The sequence below is a fragment of the Pipistrellus hanaki genome, assembly GCF_964339955.1.
Source record: "Pipistrellus hanaki genome assembly, chromosome: 5".
Lineage (NCBI taxonomy): Eukaryota > Metazoa > Chordata > Mammalia > Chiroptera > Vespertilionidae > Pipistrellus > Pipistrellus hanaki.
In genome coordinates, this window is record NC_140507.1 from 51243431 (window position 1) to 51268385 (window position 24955).

At 39.9% G+C, this 24955-nt stretch overlaps 1 protein-coding gene across 3 annotated transcripts in view; it reads left to right on the forward strand.

The window, feature by feature from the left end:
• Positions 1-24955, forward strand: part of FHIP1A (FHF complex subunit HOOK interacting protein 1A) — a 197930-nt gene that overhangs the window by 38267 nt on the left and 134708 nt on the right. For all 3 annotated transcript variants that reach the window (XM_084884894.1, XM_084884896.1, XM_084884895.1), the window contains exon 2: positions 16030-16146. The gene's annotated coding sequence lies outside the window, so the exon portion shown is untranslated. The remainder of the gene's footprint in view (positions 1-16029; positions 16147-24955) is intronic.

Consider the following 24955-nt stretch of genomic DNA (forward strand, 5'->3'; position numbering starts at 1 on the left):
ATGTATTATTGCCAGAGGAGCTCAGAAAACATTTTGTTGAATGAAATAATGAATAAATAACTCCTCTGCCTGGTGCTCTCTCCATCACCCATGGCCCCTAGCACAGATATGAGTGGGGACATCCTGGCTGCTTTGGTTTGGAAGAGATGGGTCTTGCCGAGCAGTTTAGATCATCTGTTGGAACCGGATTGCAAGGTACTGACTTACCAAGATGGTCTTTTCTTCCTGAGCATGTGGCACCATGCACTGTATCTCATGGCATCACTGTGGTGTTTACTGAAAATACCATGCAAGGTGTTTCTGCAAGGTGTCTGCTTGACAGGGCAAGTTTAAGTGAAGATAATTACCACTAGAGTTTGTCTGGTTTTTATATGCCATTTATAGATGTTCACTTGCTGCCCTCAGTGAGTTTGTGTATGATACCCAGATCCTCATACCAGACACAAGTGTGATCTCACTGCTAACCACTCATTCTGGTGCTATTTTTAGTGTTTTGTCAGCCTCCTGGGCCAATTTGATATTTTTATATTTTGAATGTGCCAGTCAACCTTTGTTATATTTCATAGAATCACAGAATTAGAGGGACTCAGAGAGGTAATCTAATCCAGTATTTTTTAATTTCTTTCCCCTCAAAGGAACAGTAAAACCACTAATAAATATAATTTATGCCAATATGTAAATCAGAGAAAAGCTGAACTTCCAGTTCAGAGAGAGATTGAAATGGGAGATCGAAATCCTCTTTTTTCTCTGTGCTGCCTGCCCATCCCAATCCTAGGGGTATTTGGATATGACATCTGGGCTCTGTGGAGCTCAATTTGAAAACCACAGCTCTGGAGTCATGGGAGTTTTTTCAAGTGTTAAATTTTCCTAGCACCGATTTGCTTTTTATTGCTTCCTGAGAGCAAAACTTTAAAACCGAACTGCTAGAAGCTCTTCCTCTGCATTTCTCTCAGTGCGACACTCACCAGTCATCAAGAAGCTTATTGTGTTTTGTGAATGTGCAGCCCAACCAACGTGCACCCTTAGGAACTACAAGTAAGAAGATGAGTTGAGTGACTGAGTGGTACTGTCTTTCTTATTTGATGACAAGAATGGCATCTGAAGGAAACTATGAGTATTCTCAAGAAGTTGGGATTTCCTATACAGCATTGACTCTAATTGTGTAAATCTGATTCTCAAAGTATGTTCCCTGACCAACAGCAGCAGCAACATCTCCTAAAACTCATTAAAATACAAATTCTTGGCCCTATTACAGACCTGCTGAATCAGAAACTTTGAGGGTGGAGCTCAGCAATTGAATTTAACAAGCCGCCTCTGTAATTCTGCTGCACATTAAAGTTTTGAGAACCACGGGTGTTGGAGAACAGAATGATAGCGCCAAATGTTGGCTGCTTCCCCGCTCCCCCTCTAGCCCCCTTCCTCTAGCAAACTTCTTGCTTTGCTATGGAAATTTGATGTCTTGATCTTATGTGAAATCTTAAGCAACTTTATTTTTAAAAAACAAACAACAAAAACCCTTGGTCTGCCTTTCTATTAGATTATAATCTCTTGGTCCCTTTTATATGGAGGCTAGTGACCTGGTGCATAAAATTTGTGCACATTAAAAGGGAATTAATTAGAGGAAATATTTTAATATTGCTATTTGCTCATTCTGTATAATAGAAGTGTCAGAGATGAAAGAAAATTAGCCTTAGGTCCCCTTGTCTGGTGCCAGGATGGGAGGCATGGCCTGAGGTTCCCCAGCCTGGCACTGGGGTGGGGTGTGTGGCCTCAGGTCCCACATCATGTCCTGCTGGCTTGGGGGTGTGCCCTGAGGTTCCCCCGTCAAGCCCTGCTGGGTGGGGGGCACAGCCTGAGGTCTCCTATCAAGCCCTGCTGGGCGTGGGATATGGCCTCAGGTCCCCTGGCCCAGTGCCGGGGCGAGGGTGTGGCCTGAGGTCCCCTGTCAAGCTCTGTTAGATCGATGTGTGTGTGTGTGTGTGTGTGTGTGTGTGTGTGTGCAGTCTGAGGTCCCCCAGCCCAGCTCCGAGGGGGGGGGCATGGCTTGAGTTCCCCTGGCCTGGTGCTGGGCCGGGGGGTGTGGCCTGAGGTCCCCTGTCAAGCCCCACCAGGTGGTGGAGGCGGTGCAGGCTCAGGTCCCCTGCCCTGGCCCAGTGCCATGCATTCTCAGGTTCCTGCTGATTGCTTGTTAAGGCTCATTAAGGCTCCTTACGGAACTTGGCCTCCGCCGTGGGCACAGCCATCTTGTTACGGCATGATGGTCAATTTGCATATTCCCTCTTTATTACCCTGTTTCCCCGATAATAAGACAGTGTCTTATATTAATTTTCACTCCCAAAGATGCGCTAGGTCTTATTTTCAGGGGATGTCTTATTTTTCCATGAAGAAGAATACAGTATACATTTATTGTTAAATGAAAATAAAGGAAATTTATTACCTGTATATGGTATGGTAGTATGGTAGTTGTCAACACAAACCAGACAAACTGTGAATCCTACAGTATCAAGAATTTACTCATTTATTCAATGACAATCATGCCATCATCTTTTGGAACATCATCATAACAATCCAATTCCTGAATTTCCTGGTGAATTTCTTGTGACTCCATTTCTTTCAGAATCAATGGACCAAATCTCTCATGTTTAGCCAAGGGGGGGGGGGGCTTATTTTCGGGGGATGCCTTATATTTCACTCAGAAGGAAACCTGTAAGTAGGTCTTATTTTTGGAGGATGTCTTATTTTCGGGGAAACACGGTAGATAGGAATCTGGAGCTGCCACTGGATGTATATGGACACTATTTTTAGGTGTTGGAAGTCTGATTGTTTCTGAAAGGAAGTAATTTTCTGTTTGACCCATCAGAGCCTCATTTGTCTGAATACTGCTGAGGTGACTCAGAATCACAGACCTTTCAGCTTCTCTTCCTGGTGAGAGTGTGAGGGAGGATTTCCCAAGTGTAGCCCTTAAGTAACCATGATCATCATCTCCATGTTAACATTATAAACGAGTTTCTTTTCTCTGTGTCTTTTCTGATTAACCAGGCAGTCTCTCGGCAGTCTGGAGCTGGGGATTCCTAATATAAGATCCAAGAACCACCCTTGATAACAGACAAATCAACTTGCTTCTATGTATGGATGTGACTTTTTGTGGATAGAAGGTCCACAGTTTTCATCAGATTCTGGAAAAGATCTCTGCGTCCTTCTACCCCCCAAAAAGCTGATTGATTATTGCTTTACCTGCTTTTGAATAACAGTTTTAAGATTTGCAGTCATTTGAGATGGAAGAGCTTCAGGGGGATTGGTAACCATCTTTTAGCCTGCCTTGTGGTCTCCTCAACAGTTACTGTCTTCGTTAAGTAGAGTAAGATTGGTTCTTTAACTTGTGCAATCACATGTTGCAGTTTCTAGTGATGGAAAGGATGCATACTTGTGTGTATCCAGAAGTTTCAGGTGTAGTTTTTGTTTTGTTTTAATATATTTTTATTGATTTCAGAGAGGAAGGGAGAAGGGAGAGAGAGAGAGAGAAACATCAGTGATGAGAGAGAACCATTGAGCCGCTGCCTCCTGCATGCCCTCTACTGGGGATTGAGCCCGCAACCCAGGCATGTGCCCTTGATTGGAATTGAACCCAGACTCTTCAGTCCTCAGGCCAACACTCTATCCATTGAGCCAAACTGGCTAGGGCTCAGGTGTAGTTGTTTTTTAAGATCTGTGAAGTATACAGAGCAGGAGGTATTATCTATCCCCACTTATAGTTGAGGACATTGAGATTTAGAGAAAAACATAAAACAATATCACTTGGTTTGCCTGTCATCTAAAAGCATCTGACACTCCCACTAGTTCATGCTCTGGTTACATCTAAATATACTTGGATTATGTCTAGAGAAGTCTTAAAAGTTTATTGTGGATTAAAAAACCAGTTGTTTAACTGATCTAACATCATTATTCTCTCTCTAAAGGAAATGGATCATGTTCACATTGTGGATTTCCTCCCCCTTATTTTAGCAATTTTAAAACAAATCTTTATAGTTACAATCTCCCCACTTCACAGTCAAATAAAAGCTGGCTCCCATCCATCTTCTTTTCTTTTCTACAAAGATCATAGAAAACTCTACCTGATTATATTTTTTAGTATGTTGGGTCAGGAGAGAGCAAGTCATTGTCAGCCGGTAGCATCGCCTCATTCTCATTAGATTGTTCTTTGGGTTTCAAAGACGAGTATCCTTGTAACTTACATTACAGTCTTAAAATTGCACATAAAAGTTTGCTGTGGAAGAATAGCAATGTAAGATAAATGGAGAAGGTTAAGGGGAAAACTGTGCTGAGGGCTTTTCATAAATGAATTGTTATAAAAGCATAGTGATTCTCCAAGTGACAAATTAACTTGAGAGAGTGCTTTGCATTTTAAAATAATGTGTGGTAGTGTAGTGTTCTATTTGTGTTCAAGCCAGAGGTCAGTGACTCACTTATTCTACTTGTGCTTTTTGTCTAATGGTGTAGAAAAGAAAGTTGTACATACAGATATTTAATTTACTTTTATTTTGTAAATGTTTATGATTTGGTCAGCAGCCAGAGCATGTATGTTAAGGCAAGGTGGCATCTAAAAGGTGTCTGTGCTGAGGGCTTGGGGACAGAACGTTAAAAGAAATATTTGTGCTTAGAAAACTTCTTATAAAGATCTCGTTCTGACTTGAATTACTTTTCAGTGGGGGTCACTGAAAAGGACATCAAGATATCCGTCATTTCTTTAGTTCCCTGGCATTGGGTGGGCAGAAAGGTAAGTGGGGTGGTCGTTCAAACAAATCAGGGGTTTGATTACGTTAACTTGGAGCAGGTCACTTCATATTTCTATGAGGAGTGTACATATTAATGCCATTTATACTTTTTTTGGGAAATATAAAATATTTGCATTAATTTTAGGGTTTGTACATTTGTGGCTTGTTAAACAGCAAAGAGAGTAAGAGATGATTCCTGTCCTGCCTCCATACAGTCTATCTAATGAAACCCAGTGGATCATGGGAAAGCTCTGTGTTCTTCAAGCCATTGATGACAGTATTAGGAGTTTAATAATAATGTCTTTTTCTTCTGCATTCTTTTACCGAAGTTTTTGTTTTCTTTCTTTGACCTTTGCTCACATTGCATTTTTTTTTTAAATATATTTTATTAATTTTTTTTACAGAGAAGAACAGAGAGGGATAGAGAATTAGAAACATCAATGAGAGAGAATCATTGATCAGTTGCCTCTTGCACATCCCCCACAACCAAGGTACATGCCCTTGACCGGAATCGAACTTGGGACCTTCCAGTCCGCAGCTGACGCTCTATCCACTGAGCCAAACCGGTGTCGGCTCACATTGCATTTTTATGGGAAATATGTTTTTATTGATTTCAGAGAGGAAGAGAGATGGAGAGAGAGAGAGAAACATTAATGATGCAAGTGAATCATTGATTGGCTGCCTCCTGCATGCCCCCCACTGGGAATTGAACTGTGACCTCCTGGTTCATAGGTCAAAGCTCAACCACTGAGTCACAATGGCTGGGCCAAATTGCATTTTTGCTGCAGGATTTTAATTTGGGGGGTAAAGACATGGGCATGAAGTTAGCTAATTACCTTAAGTGCTGGCTAGTGTAGACTTGACCTTTCAAATTCACAGCTCTTATCTGAGGTCACATTTACACCTTAATGAGATTGTTTTGTTGCTTCTATCTTGGGGAAACCAATGAGTGCAGATACACAGGAGATCAAGGGAGATGAACAGTGGTGCTTGGTTCAGCAGCTCCAGAGCCAGGTAGCAATCCGTTCCCCAGCATATACTAGTGGTCTTTTTTTTTTTTTTTTTAAATCTTTTTTTTGTTTAGATTATTATTATTGCTCCTCTTTCTCCCCCCCCCCCCCCCCCATAACTCCTCTCCACCCGGTTCCTACCCCGCCCCCCACTGTCTTCATCCATAGGTGTATGATTTTTTTTTTTTTTTAAATATATTTTATTGATTTTGTACAGAGAGGAAAGGAGAGAGATAGAGAGTTAGAAACATCGATGAGAGAGAGTAATCGATCAGCTGCCTCTTGCACACCCCCTACTGGGGATATGCCCGCAACCAAGGTACATGCCCTTGACCGGAATCGAACTCGGGACCCATCAGTCCCCAAGCCGACGCTCTATCTATTGAGCCAAACCGGTCTCGGCAGGTGTATGATTTTTGTCCAGTCTCTTCCTGCACCCCCACACCATTTTCCCCCTGAGAATTGTCAGTCCACTCCCTTTCTATGCCCCTGATTCTATGATATTCACCAGTTTATTCTGTTCATCAGATTTTTATTCACTTGATTTTTAGATTCACTTGTTGATACATATGTATTTGTTGTTCATAATTTTTTATCTTTACCTTTTTCTTCTTTCTCTTCTTAAAGAATACCTTTCAGCATTTCATGTAATACTGGTTTGGTGGTGATGAACTCCTTTAGCTTTTTCTTATCTGTGAAGCTCTTTATCTGCCCTTCAATTCTGAATGATAGCTTTGCTGGGTAGAGTAATCTTGGTTGTAGGTTCTTGCTGTTTATCACTTTGAATATTTCTTGCCACTCCCATCTGGCCTGTATAGTTTCTGTTGAGAAATCAGCTGACAATTGTATGGGTGCTCTCTTGTAGGTAACTGTTTTTCTCTTGCTGCTTTAATATTCTCTCTTTGTCTTTTGCTCTTGGCATTTTAATTATGATGTATCTTGGTGTGGTCCTTTTTGAATTCCTTTCATTTGTTTCATTTATGACCTGTTTCTTTGTCTTCACATTTTTGTTGCTTCCCTGAGTGGATAGAATGGCTTTGTGTGTTAGGTGTCCTACAGGGCCTAGTGGTTCAGCCTCCCCAGTTACCTGAGGTGGGGCACCCCTTTGTGGGCTGTTCACAGTCTTGTTGTAGTTCAGCCTTGATTGTTGTTGGTATCACTGGGAGGAATTGACCTCCAGGCCAATTGGCTGTGAGGATCAGCTGTGTCTATGATGGGAGAACTTCTATGCTGGAGACACCCTTATGAGGCAAGACTTGCTTCAGTGGGGCTTTGGTGCTCCCAGGTTTTGGTGCGAGTCTGCCCCCTGAGTGTGTCCTTTATGGATCTGAGGAGTGGTAATCTAGATGGTCCTACTCTGACCCCTGGGTACACTGGCTCTTGGATTTCTAAGGAGGAGCTGATTTAGCCTCTGCCTGAGGCCACCCAGCAGGAGCTACAGAGGATCTGTAGATTACTCTTCTTTGTTTGGGTTTTGGAGGTGCACAGATGAGGCTCAGCTGTGAAGCAATGCAAGCTGCTGTGGGGCCTTGGGCCTTCTTTTGAATGTTCTGGATCTCCCTGACTCAACTGCAGTTTGTTAGGTAAGTTTAGAATTCAAAGGATGAGGGCATTCATATGCAAAAACCTCTGAGCTCAGCTTGGATGAGGAGGAGTCTCAGGGTGGAGCAATCAGCAATGGCTTTCCCTGCCCTAAGAGGCCCCTGGGTCTCAGTGTCCCTTGGTAATTGCTGCAAGCACCTCTGAGAGAAAGCCACCCTCTAGTTTTGCCTGCTGCCAAACAGTCCAGTTTCTCTCGGTATGAGTCTGGGTTCCCAGAATATTGCCCAGAACTGGAGTTCAAAGCATTCGTATTTTTTGCCTCCCTCTTGATTGAGAAAGCCAGCCGTGTACTCAGTTGCCAGCCCCCTCCATGCTTACCTCTGTATCTCTGTCTTCTGCCTCCTGTGAGTCTGTGTGCTTTTCTGTTTCCTTTTAGTTGTAGAATTTCCACTCATCCAGCCTTCCTGTGGTTCTGGATGATGTCCATTTTGTCTTTTAGTTGTAGTTTTGAAATAATTGTGCGAGGCAGCAATTTACAATAGATATTTACCTATGCCACCATCTTGGTTTCTCTCTTCCATATGAGTGGTCTGTAGGTTTCTTGGAAGAAACAGAATAGATTCAAATAACTGAGGTTAGAAAGGAGCCTGAGGCAAAGCAGGTTTCTGGATTTTCCCGAAGTTCTTGTTTGTTTTAACTCCAGATCTATCCTGGTATCTATCCTTTTTTTTTAACTTTATTTTTTTTCTCATAAGAAAAAACAGCAGTACTCTGAATCTATGCTTTCTGTTGTGGAAACTAGTATTATAGCATCTGTTCACATTAAAATAGAGAAGGTAAATCAGTTTTAACAGTATGCCAATCAGATGGCCCAGAAACTTGATGGGTGTTTTGAGGTTGTATATTTTGTGGCTGTGTTTTGAACTTATTATTTTGAGGTTGTGTATCCACCTATGTGGACAGTTGAAGTCTCTCGACATATGTAAAGGTAAGAAATATCTGTTTGATTATAAGGTTTGTTTTTCTGTAAAACATATTACCATTACGTTAGAGTACAGTGACATAGGGTCTGACTTCAAAAGAGCTTTGCCTTAATAATAATAATTAAAAAACCCTTCCCTGCCAGTTGGCTTTTAATGTGTTTTTTTGTTTGTTTGTTTGTTTTGGTATCTTTTAATTTACATAACACACCAAATATTTTTTGTCAAAAGGATTTAAGAAAGGTTAACTAGCTGAATACTTGGTTCATGTATTTGCATTCAGTGGCTCAGAGGCCAGGACCTTGCCTTCGAGATCTAGCAGGATAAAAATGTAAATAAATATTGATGGAGACATGTACAAGGTGCCCTGTGACTACACTTGCCTTTGTGTTGCACTTGCCTTTGTGAGCCTGCCTCTGAAAACAGTGGCATCTTTTCCTCTTGCTCTATTTTTTTTTGTAGCGACTTGTCTTGCTTCATTGTCTTCATGTTCTCTGTTAGGGATTTCATATGAAAGAATTTTGTCAGCTATTTCATGCTTCTGAACACTTCTTGCTGCTCAGATTCAGACAGATATGTAAGTGGTGATGTCTGATGTTAGTCTGTTAGAATTGTCAGATGTGCTTGATGTAGCTTGATTTCAAAGCTGATATATAAAAAAAGGTATTTTCAAATATTGGAGGGTAAACTGGGATTCTGCTAAGCTTATTTTTCCTGCAAATCTGTCGCAAGACTGTAGGCCAGTAAACTCCAGATCTGTTTGCTTACTTAAACCAGTCCTATATTACACACGTTCCTGTTTTTATGGTGTTTCACCCCATCTCTTCCAAAACCACAAGCCAAAAAAAGAGTGTTCTTTAGTTTTCTTTGCTGAAACTTCCTACCTCTTCTTTTTTGTTGTTATTAAAATCTCTTACATGCTTGCAAATGATTATGACTTTTCCTTTTATACTAGTAAATGGAGGGTTTAATGAACAATATTTATAAAGATCTCTAGACTTCTTAGAGAAAGGACTAAATAAATGAAATAGTATTATGTAAAGTGAATAAATTATTTTCTTGAATTAAGCTGAATTTTATTAAGGTGACCTTTTCTCAATGCTAAATTAAATTTTTTTTTTTTTTTTTTTTTTTTTTTTTTTAAATTTTAAGCCTTTTTTTTTTAAGTAGCTAAAATGCACTTTACACACTCTTCCCTATTTTAAGGCATTTCTGAACTGGCACAATTGTCATTTTCCCCCCATTAATTTTATAAAATGTATTTTAAATGTTACTTTAAAAAATTCTTCTTTAATGTCTCATTTTTGGCCCATGAAATGTAAAAATGGACTTCAATTGACTTCATTTTAGTAATCTCATGTTATTAAAATCTTGCAACATGTTGGTCAAGTGCAAGAATATAATTTTCATACCTCAATTTTAAACCTTAACAGGATTTTTATTTTACCTTTCTTTGTGTTAACTGCTTAAAGGGCAAGCATATCTGGTTACACTTCACAGTTTATAAAAAGGTCCTTTTCCTCCGTTCGCTATCTTGACAGCTGAAAAAATTAAGGGAACAGTCAGCAGCTGGGTGTAAGAGAGCTGAAATTTGTCTGGTGCACTGGAATCTGCTTCCTCCAGTGTGAAAGCTTGTATTAGTGGCCTACAAAGTGAAGTTGTGTTAAAATGTGAAGGACAGGTGTTTGTTCTGGCCTTGACCAAGGTTAGAATTTGAGATGGAAGAATTAGGCTCTGAATAATTAGGAGGGGATTTGGAACTTGACCAGTCTGTCCATTTTCTTACCTATCACTGAAACTGAAGACTAAGTGAAGGACATATAATTTCACAACTCATAATATAGCTTTAACATCGTTTTTCTCCTTCTGGATGATGTATTTGAAGCAGTTGCATACATTTTCCATAAATTTTTACTGCCTCCCATTTAGCTCTGAATAGAAGCCAACTAGAGAAATATTTAGAAGCTTATGAGGAACAATAGAATGAACTCTTAGAAAAGGGGCTTTTATGGCATTCCTCAAGTGTGTGCTGGTGGAAAAATTACTGTAATTGGATAGTGAAATGCTAGAAAATAATTTTACTTAGTAGTTAGAAATAACATAAACGACCCTTGCATTTTAGATTCATAGGTTCAAAACAGTTAGTCATGCCTCACTAGCTCAATCTTGGCTCATTATGCTTTCCATTGATGGGATGAAATGTGACGCATTGCAATGCTGGATCAGCTCCTCAGTTCTAAAATGCAGGGTTTGATTGGATTCAGAAGAAAAAATAAATAAGAATACTGTTTAATATCAGATATGGAGGTTTGTGAAATTTTGCTTTTAGCCTAAAGTTGGTTTAAGAAAGTATGCCAATGATAGAAGAGGGGGAGAACATGAAGACTATCTAATTGTAAATTGCCGTTTGAAACCAAGAGAGAGCAAATATTTTTCAAAGCGAGGTGCTGGTGTGTGAGCTGGTGGTAATATGGCTAGTCTCCAGGGGAGTAGTATCGCTGTGAGTGCTGGGAGTAAATACATGTTTAGTGGCCATTCAGCCCAGAAGCATCCAGTTTTATCTCCTGGATATGGAAGGACATGTATGGATGAAGGTCAGAGCTTCAGGATGCTTGCTGTGAGGCTCATGGGTATTGAAATAACAGAGCTGTCTTAATAGGATGCCCATAATTTCCAAGGAACTCTTTGGAGGCTAAGATATCTGATTCTTTCTCCTCCTCCTCCTCCTTAAAAATAGATTTTATTGTTTTTTTACAGAGAGGAAGGGAAAGAGAGAATTAGAAACATCAATCAGGTGCCTCCTGCACACCTCCTACTGGGATGTACTGCAACCAAGGTACATGCCCTTGACTGGAATCGAACGTGGGACCCTTCAGTCCACAGACCAACACTCTATCCACTGAGCCAAACCAGTTAGGGCTGATTCTTTATTCTTTTGCTTACCTTGTACAGGAACCGTCTGCACAGTTTCCTCTGTCTTTTACTGGAGTCACTAACTTGTGTTTTAGTATTCATAGGGTTACATGAGCACTTCCGATGGCCTAAAAACCACCTGCCATTTGTTTTAATGGCTAGGGTAGAAAATTGAAAGTTAAACTTGGGTTTTAGTCCCAGCTCTGCCACTGTGTGATTTTAGTTACATAATCACTTTATGCTTTAGTTCTCTTGACTATAAAATGGCCATTCATTCATTTATTCATTCACTGATTGAACAAATATTAAGTAATTTCTATGTGCCAGGTCTATACTTGGTTCTGAAAATAAGCAAAGCAGACAAAATCCCTGTTCTCATGGTGCTTACATTCTGTGGAAATGAAATATAAATTAATACAAGTTAAGTATAATATGTTAGATGGTGACAGTTGCTACAAAAAATAAATAAAGCAGGGTCAGGGGTCGACTGACAAGATTGGGAGGCAGTTTCTGTTCCATGTGGGACAGGCAGGGAAGGCCTCTGTTTGAGGTGACATGTAGGCAGAGACGTAAATAGAGAGAGGATGACATATGAGGGCACCTGGGGAATAGCAAGTCTGGCAGGCACTGCACAGTCCCTGAGGTGAGAGTAAACTAGGAGCAATGAGGAACAGAGAGGAGGGGAGAGGTGAGGAGGGGAGCAAGAGGAGTCTGAGTGAGAGCCAGAGCTGCTGAGATAGCATCTGCCTTGTAGGGTGCTTAGAAAATCCAGTGAGATAACAGGTTTAATGTGTACTTTACACACATTAAAAGAATAACACACACACACACACACACAAAGAATAATATACCATCACAAGGGTGGGTTATTTTCGAATGAAAGAAGGGTTCAGTAATATAAAATTTATTAATGACATCCATCATCTTATTATTTCTTTTCTACTTACATTTAATATTGTTTTATAGAAAAGGCCTATGATAAAACCTAACATCACAATTACAGATTTTAAAAAGCACCTCACAATATAGTAGGAAGTGTTCCTTGGAGGATGTCTGTGCAAGCTCTGCTAGCCAAGGCTGCCCACTGTGACTGGGACAATTTGGATTACCCAGAGCAGGCTTCCCTCCTGCAGGCCATCCTAGGACCTTAATCCACATTATGTGCTTTGTGACTATTCAAGAGGGATATTTAAAATGCAACAGTTTCCAAATTTATTTGAATATAGAACCTTAAACAATTACTAATTTTTTTAATTTTATTTAAGAAACATCTCACAAGTAGTTGTCTTGTTGAAAACATCACTTGAGTACTTGAATTTTGGTTTTGTTTGCTTCATTATTCATTTTAATAAATCAGTATTCTTGGTTTATTTTTCAGATGCCTGTAGTCTCAGTCCCTCTCCCCCTCGCCCCTTCTCCCCCTCGCCCCTTCTCCCCCTCTTTCCCTCTCTCCTATCCCTCTCTCCCTCTCTCCCTCTCTTCCTCTCTTCCTCTCTTCCTCTTTCCCTCTCCCCCTCTTTCCCCCTTTCCCTCTCTCTCTCCCTCCCTCCCTCCCTCTCTCCCTCTCCCTCTCCCCTCCTCTGATATGCTGCAATTTACTAATTTGTTTGGTGGTTGAGACCCTCCCAAAGTCATCTAAATTGCACTGGCGCTAAAACTGCTCACGTGGGTTTCTGATTAAAAAAGAGAATTATATATGATTAATGTAAAAATTTCAGGGGTGAATTGAATGGAAATTGAAGATTGAAGGTTCATGTAATTCAACTTTTCCAAAGCTTTTAAAAGCTTTGGTGTTTGGAAGGAGGAATGAAATCAATTTAATGGGCAGCTAGTAAGGAAATTGTGAACTTATTGTAGAGAAGAGCATTATGGTGGGTTGGAAAATAAGGATTCTACCTTTGTGTTCACCATTTACCAGCTGGTACTTCATTTTGAACAGGCCACCTAGTCTCCCTCTGCTTCAGTTTTGTCATTTGTAAAATTCAGGGATGGATTTAGATTCATCCATTTTAATAGGCAGAGTTACTATTAATATACTTAATTAAGTCAGTGATGATTGTGGCCCTATGTAGAATATTTTGTTCTACTCTGCAAGTTTCCACATGTGACTATAACCTTGTGTCTCAGTTCAGCTCTTTTGGAGAATGAAATTATTCAATAATCAGCTCATTGTCAACTCCATGTATTTGAAAGCTCGTTGAGTTGTTTGAGACTTATGCCTTCATTGATTGATTTGTTAATTACCCTATAGGAAAGCACAGGTCAATTAATTCAGTGCTATGCATAAATGCACACCTCCTACATTTGTTTTACTGGTAATAGGGAGAAACCCATGATGTGAATATTAATTATCATCACCCCTCCCTCTCCACCCCTTTGTTCATTTGGTGCCTTTTGCACATTCCCTGCTTATTTCTGATCTCAGCACAATAGAGGTCTAAATTCACTGAATTCATGCCATCTGGAAATGAGCTTTCAATTTTGTTCCTCTGTTGAAATTAGGGATGTAACATAGTTATTACATGGAAGGATTGTTAGCATGGATAGGATTTGATGATGTGGAGGTAGAATGCTGTGTTAGAAGGAAAGCACTTGTCTGGGGACAGATTTGAGTGTGACTGAATCGCTAACTGCCAACTTCCCTCTTTTTTAACAAGAGACATATTTTGTTTTTAAATAAGATGACAACCAAGTGAATTATCAAGACCTAGTGAATTTTTAGAGTCCTTTTCATTACATGAGTTTCGTTTAACCTTGCTTTCGATGTCATTCTGTACATTACTGTCAGAGGACACGGCTTCTTTGAAGTTGCTGCGGGGCGGAATCATGATGGTAAAATATAAGAGAGGTTCCCAGTAAAGCTCTTAGTGATACACAGTGATGGCCTTATTACCTAAGTAAAAGCCTATGCGTGGGGGTGCTTAAAAATGTGGTGTGTAAAGGGAGGATAAATGATAATGAATAGTTAAGATGGGAGAAGCATTTCTCATGAATTAGAGATGCCCTTTCATAATTCAAGAGTCACCGAACGAGGAAAGGCTTGAAATAGCCTGAAAAGCATCTGGGAGCAATCTGTAACTCTTAAGAGGCAGTGGAAGAACCTGTGTCACTCAAGTACCTGGCGCTAAAACTGCTCACGTGGGATTAGGGAGGAAGGAGAATTCTGTGACTTGAAAAACCTATTGCAATGAAATGTCCAGAGTTTTGAATATGAATTATACTGCAGGGTCCCAGGTACTTAAATAAATGATTAATTGATTAGAGTGAAGGAGGCAGATTTAAAGGTCCTGAGGAAATTTTAATATGAATTTTGTTTATTTGCATGAGAAATGCTATCCTTTAGTCTTTATTTTCAATTTTTCAATTACAGTTGACAATATTATTTTCTATTAGTTCCAGGTGTTAAACTTATAATTTAGGAATTGACCCCCCAGTAACTCTAGTACGCATCTGGCACCACACCTGTTATCCTTTACATTTCATGCCCCATACTCACTCTTGTTATGCCTGGTCACTACCACTACTATGCCTAGTTTTGAAGATTTAGGTCGCTCAGAGGATTCCCTCACCCCATTTTTTCCCTCTCATGGAACATTTGTTATAAGAGTAGGTATTTCATTCCAAACCTTAAAGGCAAATGTAGATTAAAAAAAAAAAACAAAAAAACCACACATTTGAAACCTCTTACAGTAACTTTTTAGGAAGCCATGTTTTAATACATTGGACTTGCAGAAAAATTATTACAGTAATGAATGGCTCATCCTTTGGGGTTTGGGAAATCTTTAAACAGAAATTTTGGAAAGACTTACTTGTTGTACTAGACTCTGACTTGAATTGCTCACTTTAACTCATCTAAAGAGGGGGAAATGTTTTACCTAATATGACTACATCAGAACAAGTTGCATCTTGTTTCTTGCTTTTGTGTAAGTAATTATGATTATGTACAATTACGACATTGTACCCTGTCTTTTTCTTTTTTATATGCTAATTGGCATTTACCCATTTTATTATAAGCAAAACATTTTTTTGATGGCTGACAAAATTATGGTTAAGTAAATTATATAATTGTATCAAATTTACTTACACAAACACCCCCCCCCCCCATTTTTTGACAAATAAATGGTTTCCATGCTCTATTAAGTGTAGTATTGTTTGTTTTTAAATCTTTCTTAGAAATTTTCTTTAGCTTTTGCTGGTTTTGACTTTGAATAATGGCTTCATGTGGTTTTGTTTAGCATTTGCATTAGCTTCTGCCTTTTGTATCTCTTAAGTGTTTGAGGTTGGCCTTTTTGTTATGCTGTCCTGGATGCCTCTAGGTGTTCTCTGTATTTCAGAGAACCTTCTTCAAACTCATGTTCTTCTGGTTGTACAAGTAGGGAATATTTGTGCAAGCCATGGATTTATGTTGTGAAAACACAGATATTTACATTACGATTCATAACAGTAGCAACATTACAGTTATGAAGTAGCAATAAAAATACTTTTATGGTTGGGGGTCACCACAACATGAGGAGCTGTATTAAAGGACCGCAGCATTAAAAAGGTGGAGAACCACTGTCTTAGGGATGGAAGAATCCTCCTCTTTACTTTCTATTACCAACAATAATCTCTCATTTTTGACTGGCATTCAGATTTCTAAATAAAGATTGTTTTTGCTTATTTTTTAAATGATAAAGAAACACCATCTGAGAAGAGCCCACTCAATGCACAACAAATGGTGGAAAATGGGAGGAGGAAAAAGCTAGGAAATCTTATATTGAATTTTTATAGTTTATTTGTGATTATAGAACATTTTTTATTTTATTTCTATAGATTTTGAAAGTCTTCCTGGAGTTTCCAGCAGGGCCAAGTGTTGGGAGAAATTTTTTCTGTCCCTCTGTGAAGTGAGGAAAAACAACGCTGCAGGAGGCGATTGAAGAGTGGTCACAGGTAATGTCTTCTCTTCTTAATACTATTGACATGTGTTCAGTACTGTTCAGTAATATACTTTAAAAAGCCCAGTTGAACTTACATAGCCAAGTGAACATTATCTTTTTGAGAGGCCATGCTCTATCTTCTACTCAAAACATTTAACATTTTCTCTGCATCTTGATCCTCTGGTACCTTTCTTTAAAACATCCTGTTTTCTCTGGTGGCAAATCTCAACCCTGTGATGGTGTATTTGAAAAGTAGTAGGAACTTTAGAACTGGATGAATCAGGGGAGCTCTAATTTTATTTTATTTTATTTTATTTTATTTTATTTTATTTTATTTTATTTTATTTTATTTTATTATTATTTTTTTTAAATAAAATTTTATTGTTCATATTATTACAAATGTTCCTTCTCCCACCCCCCCTCCATTGCTCTCCTCCACCAGGTTCCCATCCCACCCCTGCCCTTTCCCCACCCCCCATTGTCCTCATCCATAGGTGCACAGTTTATGTTCAGTCTCTTCCCACATCCCCCTCTCCCCTTTTCCCCAAGAATTGTCAGTTCACTCCCCTTCCATACCTCTGATTCTATTATATTCACCAGTTAATATTGTTCATCAGATTTTTTTTTTTTTAAATTTCCTTGGTTTTTAGATTCACTTGTTGATAGTTATGTATTTGTTGTTCATAATTTTTATCTTTATTTACTTTCTCTTCCGAAAGAACCCCCTTCAGCAATTCATATAATTCTGGTTTGGTGGTGATGAACTCCTTTAGCTTTTTTTTATTAGTGAAGCTCTTTATCTGGCCTTCGATTCTGAGTGATAGCTTTGCTGGGTAGATTATCTTTGGCTGTAGGTTCTTACTATTCATCACCTTGAATATTTCTTGCCATTCCTGTCTGGCCTGCATGGTTTCTGTTGAGAAATCAGCTGACAATCGTATAGGTGCTCCTTTATAGGTAACTACCTTCTTTGCTCTTGCTGCTTTTAATATTCTCTCTTTGTCTTTTGCTCTTGGAATTTTAATTATGATTTGTCTTGGTGTGGTCCTCTTTGGATTCCTTTTGTTTGGGGTTCTGTGTGCTTCCTGGACTTGTAAGTCTAATTCTTTCACCAGGTGGGGGAAGTTTTCTGTCACTATTTCTTTCAGTATGTTTTTGATATCTTGCTCTCTTTCATCTTCTGGGACCCCATAATTCTGATGTTGGTTCGCTTGAAGTTGTCCCAGAGGTTTCTTACATTATCTTCAATTTTCTGGATTCTCTTGTCTTCTTGCTTCTGCGGAGGAGTGTCTTCTGGCTCTTTATGTTCCAAATCTTTGACTTGATTCTTGCGATCTTCCATTCTGTTTTTAGGACTCTGTATAATATTTTTTATTTTAGACAATGTATTCTTTATTTCTTGTTGATCCCTTATCATTTCTCGTTGATTCCTTATTAATTCTAGTTCATCCCTTTTCATATCCTCATAGGACTTATTGACCTTTTCTAGAAAATTCTTGAAAAACCTTATAAGCGTAGATTTGAACTCTATATCCAGTCGCTTTTTGTCCTCCATTTCTTTCGTTTGTGATCTATTTCATTGTCACATTTTTGCAGCTTCCCTGATGGGGTGGAGTTCCAGGGTGGAGCCTACAACCTTGGCTTCCGTCAGCCCCGCCCTATACCTGCCCTATTCGGTTCCTGGGTCTCAGGATCCTTCAGTACTCACGGCAAGCACCTCTGAGAGAAAGGTGCCCTCAATTTTCGCCTGCTACCAAACAGTCTAGGCTCTCCCCCAATGAGCCCGTAACTGGGGTTCAGTTTAGTTGGAAGTGGGATTGGAGGTGGCATTCAGAGCAGTCTGGAGCCCCAGTCTCCTTCCCGCCAGGGCAATTTCGCGGCACAGCCAACTGCCACTTCTCTGCTCGCAATGTGCGCGCCTCTGGGACCTCCTTTCTCCGCTCCCCCAGGGCTTCGCCTTATAGCCCAGCTCCCTATGGATGAGCCTGGGTCCCCGGGGTCTGGCCTAGAACTGGGGTTCAGAGCAGTCGGAACTGGGGCCCAGCACAGTCGGAGCTTTTATCTCCTTCCCACTAGGGAATGCCAGCCATGCACTCAGTCACCCCTCCTCTCCGGCTCCGTCCTCTCCTCGCACGCTGCTTGTCTCCGTACCTTAGGCTTTTACAGCTCCTCCGCGCTTCCTTCTGGTTTTCTCCTTGCTTCTCGTTGTAGAATTTCCAGTCAGTCGACTTTCCTGTAGTTCTGGGTAATGTCCATTTTATATTTCAGTTGTATTTTATTGAAATTGTTGTGTGCGGCTGCGGCTAGGTATTTACCTGTGCAGCCATCTTGGATCGATCGGGGAGCTCTAATTTTAATAAAAGTATTTTCTCCCATTCTATAATTTGCCTTTTCATTCTGTTGATTATGTCCTGTGCACAGAAGTTTTAAATTTTGATGTAGTTCAATTTATTTTCACTTTTGTTGCTTGTGCTTTTGAGAGGGCAGGGTGGGGCCAGGATGAGCTCCTGACTCCACTGTGGGGTAGGGCGGAGTTATCCTTCATTTTGTAACTGGACCCAGCCCAATCAGGGTTAGCCGAGGCAGTGACATCACCACCGACCAGAGAAAAACCCCTGGACTGGGCGAAATTCGCTCTCTTCCGCCATGCTGCCAGTGTGAGTGGGACAGAGCCCATGCTAGCATGGAAAAGGCTCTTTTGTTTATTGCATCGGACTTGGCTCCCTGGTGGTCCTTGGGGATCACGAAGTCTGGGCATAACATAACACTTTCAATGTCATATCTAAGAAATCATTGCCAAATGCAGTGTTTTGAAGTTTTCTTCTATATTTTCCTCTAAGTGTTTTATAGTTTTAACTCTTATGCTTAGGTCTTTGATCCATTTTGAGTAAATTTTTGTATATGCTGTAATGGAAGCATATACAAACTAAGGGATTTGAAACTCACTTTAAACTGAGATTTAATAATTGTAGGTAGCCAGAGAGCCTTTAAGTTTTATGTTAGTTATTCAATGGACAATGACTTCATATATTTGGAATTTAATTATAGTAAACTCTGAGTTTTGGGCTTCAGGTAGGTGTGTGTGTCCTGTTACAGACTTTTCCCAGTTAACTCCAGCCAATAAGAGATTCTCTACTGTTTTTAGGAGCTTTTGTTTCAAACCCTAAATAGAATCAACATTCTCATGATAAAGAATAATCAGTAATGCTCTGGCCAGTGTTCTCAATGGTTAGAGCACTGGCCTGTGCACTGAAGGGTCAAGGGTTGGATTCCCTGTCAAGGGCACTTACCTGGGTTGCAGGTTCGATCCAAGACCTCAGCTGGGGCACATGTGGGAGGCAATCAATCGATGTGCATCTCACATCTCTCTCTCTCTCTCTTTCTCTTTCTCCCCGTCCCTTTCTCCCCACCCTCCTTCCCCTCCTTTCCACTTTCTGAAAATCAATGGAAAAAATATCCTCAGGTGAAGATTAACAAACAAACAAACAAAATAGAATAGCCTGTAATAAATCCCAGGAAAATCTATAGTTAGCTTGAACAAGTCACCTGCCTGTGCATCAAAAGTTATTTGGAATCTGTTTTTGCCTTTTAGCTCTAAAAAGCAGTTACATATGCTGACACAATGATATTTATACTGATTTTGGAAAGGTCAACAACCAAGTATTGTGCTCTTAGAAGTGTGGTTATTTTGGGGGACGAGAGGAGGGTGTTGAGGGTGGATTTGGGAAATAAAAAAGCAAATATGTGTAACTAAGGTAAAAGCCTGGGGAAAGATTCGTAGAGGGAGAGACTTAGTGGGTGCGGGAGTAACATGGATACTGAAACGATCTAACACTTTAGGTGTATTACTTCTTTGGAGGAAGTGACAGCAGGTACCAAAGGTAGCACAGCAAGGACCACAAGTAAAAAATGGGCCTGAAAGGGTTGAAGACAATTTGCTATAAAACATGTATGATAGTCCTGTGGAGATGCTGCCAGTGGAATTCATGTGTTATGGATTTTGGATGTGATCTCAGAACAGTGAGACAAATAGCAGGTAGACAGAGGCAATTACAGATATTCTGAGCTGTTGGGAGAATTATTCGAATACAGTATCTCAGGGTTAAGAGCTGTCTACACAAGAAAAAAGTAGCAGTGAAGCAAAATGCTCCATTCTAATGTAATACCGGAATGCCTCAGTCATGTAGAATTGAGATGATGAGTGAAGAATGTTTCTCTGTGGCTTCCCTGGCTTTGTGTGGAACCAGTGGCAAGCCATTTCCAAAGTGTTTTTAAAATATATCTTTTTACTGATTTCATAGAGGAAAGGAGAGGGAGAGATAGAAACATAATGATGAGACAGAATCATTGATTGACTGCCTCCTGTACACCCCACACTGGGGGTTGAGCCTGCAACCTGGGCAGGTGCCTGGACCAGGAATTGAACTGTGGCCTCCTGGTTCATAGCTTGTTGCTCAACCAACTGAGCCATGCTGAATGGGCACCAAAAGTGGTTTTGGATCAAAATTAGTCTGGGATTAGGTTTTCTATGGAAATAACTCAAAAAGATGCCTAAGAATGACTTCTTAATCAAACTAGCTATCCAATGCTATCATTCTATAATTTGTTCACTTTTTTGTCTCCTCACATGTTTCACCACCCTTATAATTTTGTTTTGGATGAGTTGGGATCTTCTCCAGTTCTAGTTCTGTATGTGTCTTTTATTGAACAGAATGGCTTAGAATAAATGTATATGATGTATGTTTAGTCATGTTTCTATGTCATTTTTGACATCATTTTGGAATACTTTGTCTTTCTTGGTCTTTAAGGGTGCAGGGCTGCATTGATGCCCTCAGAAAAGTGACCAATGACTTCAGCAAGGACCAGAGGTCCTCACACTGTGGTCCCAGATGAGCAGCAGCCTCTCCTGGGAAACTTGTTAGAAATTTCAATTCTTGGATCAGAAACACTTAAGGGTAGAACTCAGAAATTTGTATTTAATAAGCCCTCTTAAATAATGCTGATGCATGTTAAAGTTTGAGAAATGCTTTGGACACTGTCATTAGCTATATACTATTGTCCAAGTAATTCATTTTCGCTAGCTCTTGGTCTCCTGATCAGATAGATTAGGGTTTCTCAAATGTTGGTATGCATATGAATTATCCAGTGAGCTTGTTTCAAAAATTGCATAGAGTGGTCAATTTGCCCTAACCTCATGCCTCAAGATTTTCAGATTCAGGAGGTCTTGGATGACTCACTGATGAGCAAACCCTGCAGGTTATCTCTTTCAGCAAGCTGCCTCAAGTTATCTACGATCTGGACCAATGGATGTGTCTTAAGTTTCCTTCAAGCCCCAAACTGATGTGATTTAAAATGGCCTTTTTTGAGTTCAATAGCTGAAAGCTTGGGTCCAGAGCTTTATTTGCAAAATACTGCGTGGATTGTTTTTCACTGAAGCCATTATGTTCAAATTTATTTTCTTGAAAAATATGCTTTTTTCTTGCCTACCGATATTACTATTTGAAATTTTTCTGAAGCTTATCCTCTTTAGCAAGGCAGTTTTCTCACTAAAAGAGCTTTCTGATGCTTGTAAATTTAGAGATTGTATGATGTGGTTTAAAAAAATTTATAATAATTATTTTAAAAAACTATAAACATTAATTCTAAAGAAGTACTGCTTTTTATGGAGATCTTTTTCCCCCTACTCTTAGTCCAGTCTCTAAGCTTTTTCTCTATTTCACTATCATCCCTACTTTTGTTTGTTCCTTTAATTTCTATAGTACAACTTTATGAGAACTATTTTTTTGTGAAGTTTTCTTCTTGTCTCACTGGCTGCTCCTTCTCAGTCTCTTTGCCCCCCCCATAATAAAAATAATAATTTAATTTTATTAAGTACTCAGATATTCCCACAGGTTATTCTTTTTAAAAAATATTTGTAATTTATTTACTTATTTTTTTGGTATTTTATTGTTTAAAGTATTACACATACTCCTTTGCCCCCCATTGCCTTCTCAGTCTTTTTTATTTTTATTTATTTTTATCTGTCTTTCTCTGGGGCAGGCCCAAGTTCTCTTTTTTACATCTCACCTACATGCTCTCCCCTCAGGCAGGGCCTTCATGTCTATGTGGTCCTTGTCCAAATGCTACCCTAACACCACCCTTTATAAAGGAGCATCTGACTCCCACAGCTCTCTTTTGAACTTGAGCCCCATGTAATAAGCTGCCTACTGGATGCCCCACAGGCAGATCAGGGTAATGTATGCAAAACTGAACTGTCATTCTCCTTCGCCTGTCACCCCGCTCCCCAGACTGGGCCTTCTCTCCTGTTCTCTGTATCAGTGAATGGTATCACTATCACCCTTATGTAGCTACATTTATCCGGCATTTCCCACATGTCAGACGCTGTCCTAAGAGCTTTCTTGTAATTTCTCACAAAATGCTTTGATATAGATTCTGTTAGTATTCCCATGATACAGATGCAGAAACCAAAGCACATGGAGTTTAAGTAACTTTCCCAAAACTATTTGTTGGTGGAGATGGACTCCCGAATTAGGTGGTCCTAATCATTGTGCTCTGGTACCTTCCTTTCTCAGTAGCCTGAGCCTGAAATCTAGGATAACCCTTAGCTTAGCCCTCCTCCCCCTGTGTATCTGGCCAGCCCTCCTGAGCCCACCTTCCAAGTTTCTCTTAAAAGCACACTTACTGCCCTAACTGTTTTGGCTCAGTGGATAGAGCATCAGCCTGCAGACTCAAGGGTCCCAGGTTCGATTCCAGTGAAGGGGATGTACCTTGGTTGCAGGCACATCCCCAGTAGGTGGAGTGCAGGAGGCAGCTGATTGATGTTTCTCTCTCATCGATGTTTCTAACTCTCTCTCCCTCTCCCTTCCTTTCTGTAAAAAATCAACAATATATACACACACACACACACACACACACATATATATATGTATATGTATGTACACACACACACACACACACACACACACACACACATATATATATATATATATATATATATATATATATATATATATATATATATTTTTTTTAAAAGCATACTTCCACATTCATTATAAGTGTTCTAATCCAGGTCTTTTGCACCCACTGTTATAATTGGTGTCCTCTTTCCATCCATTTCCTTATATCATTGTCAGTCTTATTCTTTCTAGTAGTAACTCTCATCATGACACCTCTACATTCGCCAGCCTCTGCCTCCACAGTCAGTCATCCAGATACTAAATCTTCTATTATCCACCTCACTGTTGAGCAAACCCCACCAATTCTGAGGAGCCGGACGCTCAGACATTTGAAGAATCTGGCTGTGAGTTGACTGCCAGAAGAGGGCAGGTAATACCTGGGTGGTACCTGACATTTTGAGGGCCAGGAAATAAAAGAGAAATGTTATCTTTTGAGTAGTCTTTGCCTCTTTGGGAACTAAGTTCCTACTTACTGTGATTAAAAAAAGCCAGAGTCTGACTGGCCCAGAGAGAGACTGACAAGAAGAAGAGTGCTCTTCTCACTCCAACTCCGAGTCTGGGCTCCAGCCACAGGGAACCGGCACTCCCTGCGGTACCTCATCTTATTTCTTCTTCCTCCGGGCCTTCGAAAGTCCTCTTTCCTCTCCCTGGAATACTCTTCCCTCCCCGCCCCATTTGCCTGGCTAACACTACCATTTTTATAACAACTGGAAAGGTTTTTCTGATCCTGCTTACGTTCCAAAGTTTGGGTTAAGTGCTTTTTCTTATTATGCTGCCACAGCAAACCATTCTTTTCTTACCATGTGACTCACCAAACTTCGTTTTAATTGTCTGTTCAGTTGCTTCTTTCAGACTGCAAATTTCATCTTATTTATTTCTGTGTTTCTATCACCCAGCCAGGGGTGTTAAATAGATGTTGATGTATGGAAGATTAAATGAGTATTTAAATGAGCTAATTGATTTCTGCCACGCTTCTTATCTCTGTACAGTAACTTTAGGAGAGGGATATATCAGTTAGGGTTAAGCTCACCCATAAGTAACTACCAGGATCAATGGCTTAAACAAATTAGGGGATTATTTTTCTTCCTCATAAGATAAATCTGGAACTAGGCTATCCAGGTTTAGTAGAGTGGTCCCTTGGTTATTAGGGACCCACAGTCTTGTCCACTCACCTGGGTGTGATCCTGGCGAACCTGTTCCCATGTCAGCGTGGCTGCCGGAAGGCTAGCCACCTGCAGGACCTCATGCTAGGAATTGTCAAAGGTAGCTTTATCAACAATCTGCTTTCTACCCCCTCTCCATCCCTTTCAGGGGCTTTCCTGAAAGGTCTTCAAGGATTTCCCCTCAACTCATTGATCGGAGGATGTCACAGTATCACTTCTGGCTGCAAAGCAGGCCAGGAGATAGTTGTCTTAGTTCTTTGCTGCTTGGTACAAAATCAGGGTTCTGTTAATAAGGAAGGAGAAAATGAATATTAAGTGTAACAAGAAGTTTCTAAATAACTTAGGATGATTTCTCCTTAAGTGATCACAGTTTTAGTAAATAAATTTCAGATCAGTGTCAGCACTTTTAAAAATAAATAGATAAAATGGATTTCAAAGGAATCTTACCTTTTTTTGCCTCTAGTCACTTTACATAAAATTATCAATTTTTTTTATATTTTAGGAGTTTTAATTACAGGCATCTAAAAATTGAAATGATTACTATTATAAATCTTTATTATAATTTTTGGGGGTATTTGCACTTGTTGATTTAAGAGGATGTTTTCTTAGTCTCATTGAGATGTCCCCAGAATCTGCTGGTGGAGTGTAAATTGCCAGAACATCTGGCAAAAGGTTTGGCAAGAAAATAAAACAAAACAAAACG